The sequence below is a fragment of the Ambystoma mexicanum genome, chromosome 7p, assembly GCF_040938575.1.
Source record: "Ambystoma mexicanum isolate Mex_15411 chromosome 7p, UKY_AmexF1_1, whole genome shotgun sequence".
NCBI lineage: Eukaryota > Metazoa > Chordata > Amphibia > Caudata > Ambystomatidae > Ambystoma > Ambystoma mexicanum.
In genome coordinates this window covers 886,197,077-886,202,594 of record NC_090939.1, presented here as the reverse complement: position 1 = coordinate 886,202,594, position 5,518 = coordinate 886,197,077, and the positions used below count along the sequence as shown (strand labels likewise).

Genomic DNA, 5,518 nt, shown 5'->3' with positions numbered 1-5,518 from the left:
AGAAAATATATGGTAATCTCCAAATCAAAAACGTTTAAAATGGTGTTCTTTCACATACCTATGTTATGACTGACACTTGCTTTAGTTGCAGGTGACTGACGAACGTGTTGTTTCAGGTCATTGATTCGAAATGGCGAGGACTCATCAGGCATCTAAAATCAAGCTTCTGATGAAGGTGGGCATGAACATGTGTTGAGACTTGGTAAGAGTTGGGCCTCACCAAGAAGCAACGCACCACGTGGTTCAGATGAAGCGCGCGAAGCCGAGTTTGAACAACTCCAAGCTGGAGAGCTTGACAGTTGGTGGGCGGAGCGCTGTCCCGGTTCAGTAGGCGAGCACGCGCAGGCACGAGAAAGATTGGGGGCGGGAAATAGAAGTTTGCACCGCCCACAAGGAGCGTAATATATACGCTTCACTCCGGATAGTGTGTCGGCATGAGCCAACCGGACTCAGGCGAGCTTGATGACATGGAAGTGGAAGCCGAGGCGGACGAAGTACGCGCCGAAGTGGAGCGCCCCGCCGAGGAAGAGGAGGAAGAGTGCAGCTGGCGCGCAGAGGCCTCATTCCAATTCATTATCGATCACTTCAGCCTGCAGCGGGGTCCGGTACTCAGCCAGCCCTTCTACGTCCGTAGCCTCCCGTGGAGAATCCTCGTGATGCCCCGAGTTGTGCCCGAGGGACCTAACCCTATCACAGTGGGCTTTTTCCTCCAGTGCAACGGCGACTCGGACTCGCAGGATTGGGCCTGCCAGGCTCAGGCAGTCCTAAGGGTCCGGCACCGCACGCATGATGCCCAGTCCTACGCCAGATATATCAGCCACCGCTTCCATCAGGGCCAAAATGACTGGGGATTTCATGGCTTTATATCAAGGCAGCAATTGACCCACCCAGCCAATGGCTTCATCCGTGATGACAAGGTGACTTTCCAGATATGGATGCAGGCTGATGCCCCGCATGGGGTGGCTTGGGACTCTAAGAAGCATACAGGCTATGTGGGCCTAAAGAACCAAGGGGCCACCTGTTACATGAATAGTCTGCTGCAGACCCTCTTCTTCACCAATCAACTACGCCAGGCAGTCTACATGATGCCTACAGAGGAGGACGACCCTGCCAAGAGTGTTCCATTGGCACTGCAGGGAGTGTTCTATGATCTCCAACACAGTGATAAGCCTGTGGCCACCAGAAAGCTCACCAGATCTTTTGGGTGGGAGACCCTGGATAGCTTGATGCAGCACGATGTTCAAGAACTATGTAGGGTGCTACTGGATAACATGGAGAATAAAATGAAGGGCACATGCGTAGAAGGCACCATACCCAAACTCTTCCGTGGGAGAACTACCTCCTACATACAGTGCAAGCATGTTGCATGCCGGTCCGAACGCATTGAGGATTACTATGATGTCCAAGTGAACATTAAGGACAAGAAGGACATATTGGAGTCCTTTGCTGACTATGTGGCAGTGGAACAATTAGATGGGGACAACAAGTATGATGCTGGTGAGTATGGCTTACAGGAAGCAGAGAAAGGTGTGAAGTTTCTCACGCTGCCACCTGTCTTGCACTTGCAGCTCATGAGATTTACATATGACTCAAGAACTGACCGAGATGTCAAGATAAACGATCGATTTGAATTTCCTGAACGTTTAAACCTCGATGAGTTTCTACAGAAGGCAAATGATTCTGATCCTGCTAACTACATTCTCCATGCTGTTCTGGTTCATATTGGCGACAACTATCATGGCCACTATGTTGTTTACCTGAATCCCAGTGGGGATGGCAAGTGGTGTAAATTTGATGATGATGTGGTGTCAAGGTGCACAAAGGAAGAGGCCATTGAACATAATTATGGGAGCTATGATGACGGTGTGACAATACGACAGTTTACAAATGCTTACATGTTGGTTTACATCAGGGCATCTAAGCTGGAGGAAGTGTTGCGGGAGGTCACAGACAACGATATTCCACAGCAGCTTGTAGAACGACTGCAGGAAGCCAAAAGGATTGAGGCGCTTAAAAGGAAAGAGCGTCAAGAAGTACATCTTTACATGGAAGTGCAGATCGTGACAGAGGACCACTTTTGTTCCCATCAGGGCAATGATCTGTATGATGAAAAAACGGTCATGTATACAGTTTTCAAAGTCTTGAAAAACTACACACTAGAAGAATTTGTTCAGATTCTCTCACGGAGCTTTGGTTTTTCATGTGATCAGATACGATTATGGCCAATGCAAGATAAAAATAATGGGACTAAAAGGCCAGCTATGTTAGATTACGAGGCCAATTACAATAAAAGAATGATTGAGGTCAGCAACAGTGAAAATCCTTGGACTGCGTTTTTGGAACGTTTAGATCCAGAAGAGGCAGTTAGTGGTGCAGCATTACCCAAGTTTGATAATGATCGTGATGTGATGTTGTTTCTGAAAATGTATGACCCAAAATCTCATACCTTAAACTACTGTCGACATGTGTTTTTGCAAGTATCTTCTCCATTGAGTGATTTGCTGCCAGTTATGTGTGAAAGAGCAGGTTTTCAACAGGGGACAAACCTTATCATTTTTGAAGAAATAAAACCAGGTGAAACTGAATTAATTAAAGACTGGAATGTGTCTCTTGACAAAGCACTCGACGAACTTATGGATGGAGATATTTTAGTGTTTCAGAAAGATGACCCAGAAAATACCAATGATCTGCCATTAGTAAAGCACTACTTCAGAGACCTCTACCATCGTCTAGACATAATCTTTTGTGATAGGTCAATTCCTAATGATCCTGGTTTTTCGGTCACACTGTCAGACAGAATGAGTTATTCTCAGTTTGCAAAAGTAATCGCACAAAGACTTAATACCGATCCAATGCTTCTCCAGTTTTTCAACCACCACGAGGATGGGCCAGGCAATCCAATAAAACATGACTATACTGGTTCTTTAGGTGAACTATTTCCTTCCTTAAAAACAAGACCGTGTCATAAACTTTGCTACCAGCAACTCAAAATGAAAATTACTGACCTTGAAAACAGGATAACTATAAAATGCATGTGGCTTGATTCTTCATTGAGGGAAGAGGAAATATCTCTGTACCCAGACAAACATGGATGTATTTCTGACTTATTGGAAGAATGCAAAAGTATAGTACAACTATCTGAGAATGGTTCTGGAAAATTAAGGCTTTTGGGAGTTGTAAACAGTAAAATACTTGCTATTTATCAAGAATCCGAGCTTTTAGAGCATTTATTACCAGCAATAAGTCACAACCTTCGAATAGAGGAAATTCCAGTGGACCAGGTGGACGTGGGTACAGATGAGATGCTAATAGCAGTGGGCCATTTTGAAAAGGAAGTATTCATAACATTTGGCATTCCTTTCTTGCTGAAAATACAACAGGGTGAACCTTTTAGCGAAGTGACCAAAAGGATTCAAGCAGGACTAGACGTTTCGGAAAAAGAGTTTGAAAAGTTTAAGTTTGCCATTGTAAGTGCAAGCCACCGACAGTATATAAACGAGCATGAATATGAAGTGAACTTGAAGGATTTTGAACTTTTGCCTGGTTGTGGGTTGCATCTGAGAACTTGGCTCGGGCTTGACCATGCCAACAAAGCTGTGAAAAGAAATCCATACTCCTACATACAGAAAGCAGTTAAAATCCACAACTGAGTTGAGTTCATATAACATGGGGCATGATTTGGTCAGGTTTTAATGAAATTGGGCATTACTACTAATGAACTATCAAAGAAATCATTGCCAAACGCTCCAGCAGCTGATAGCCTTGTCTACCAAAGCCTTTTTGTTTGCCCACTACGTCTATTGTCTGATTTGTCCACCACTAGTGTGATTAGAGTTGATGCAGGTGAGAGATTGTGACAACTAACAAGGCAATGAATGTCTGCATGCTTAATGCAGTGTACTAGGGCAAGGTAGTAAAAATGTATCTGAAGCAACATTGGAAAACGGCTGCCCCTATGGCCATCCTGGGGAGGTTCGCCTTTCAGCTCATATTTATTATGTTCACATACCTGGCTTCATTACTAAGGAGATTTCCTGCTAAATGCAAATCGTGTACATTCATGGTGTAGTTTTGGCCCTTTTATTAGTGGCTTTCATTTCATAAGTTTCACAGAATCCAATGCCAAAGCACAGTTCGTTTGTGTGTGAACCACTTCTTTGCATTCAATTTTGGAAAGCGGGTAACCTGGTGAAACGCTAAAATATTGTTTGCTACATGATGCTAAACTTGCTAAAATAACTGTGTGCCCGTCTGAATGTTTCCAAACTTGGCAGAAATGGGTGAAGGATTCTAAAGGTTTGGGATGAACAAAATAAGAAGGCTACAAGTAAACACATTAAATGTGAAGCCTCTTAGCACAGAGGTCGTGGTGTCCATGGCCGCTGATTCTGCAAAACTAAATCATTTGTGTATGTATCAGTTTGAAACTTGTTGATACATTTTTGTCCTGAGAGTCATCTTAATTTATTTCTAGTGATTATTGGCCCTTTACGTTGCTTCTTTATATCAGCAGTGTACACCAAATTTTTCTTTGTGTAGCGTTTTGCTGAAAATGTTGGACAGGCTTCCAAATTAATTTTCTAATAACTTGTAGGTGCAGTGGCGCTGACATTTAAATGAGATTTGTAACATGACACAACAATTTTCAATGGTTGAGAACATTGATACAGTAAACTGCTTTTTGTTGAATTGTTTAGCAGTTCAGTTAGCAAAACCAACATACTATGATGTTTCTAAAAAAACACCATATTAATTATTTCATGCTGACTTTTGTACTGGTTGAATGATTTTGTGTAGTTGTTTACATCAAACATTGTTCAGGCAGAAAACATATTAAGGTGAAGTAATCAGTGAAGCATAATAGCAAAAGCCGGGCTGTGAACGTTTTTACAACGAGAATGAAGGGGTTTGTGTTTTGTTAAAGCTAACACAACTACATAAGATTCAGGCTGTACATCCATTACTAAAGTGCAGCCCTATTAAAAAAGACCTGACGAGGCAAATTTGATGTATTTACAGAGATACGATTTTTGGGTGGTAAGCCTTCATGCTGCCCAGGGTGTTATTTTAGTTTTTCTGTAAGGTTAATGTAGAGATATTTCGCCAAATGGTGTGGAAGCCGTTTAAATATCACACACAAAAGGGTCTTTTGTAAATACAATCAGAAATAAAATTATTTTTATGAACTCTGTCAGATGTGCCTATGTTTTTTTTTTAATCTGTTTATGTTCCTACAGTTGATTTCTTGTAGTTTTGATAAAGTGTGTTTTGGGCATGCTTTTCAATTGCATGAGGGGCATTTGCTATGTTGTATCTAGTGATGTCACTTCGACTTGACCATTGGGACAAAAAATACATGTGGTTTTGTTGTTAGGGGTGCCTGAAAGATTTTGAAGTGGAATTATTTTAATCCTTAGTTTTTGAAGTTGGGAGTATTTTTAGGAGTAAAATGCTAATCCCACATGATTGGGCTATTTCTTAGGGATGTAAAATATTTAGTGGAACTCTAAAACAGATA

General features: G+C 42.1%; 1 pseudogene; it reads left to right on the top strand.

The window, feature by feature from the left end:
* The first annotated feature begins 371 nt into the window (after positions 1-371).
* Positions 372-5,191, top strand: LOC138526411 (ubiquitin carboxyl-terminal hydrolase 7 pseudogene; annotated as a pseudogene).
* Positions 5,192-5,518: the final 327 nt, after the last annotated feature.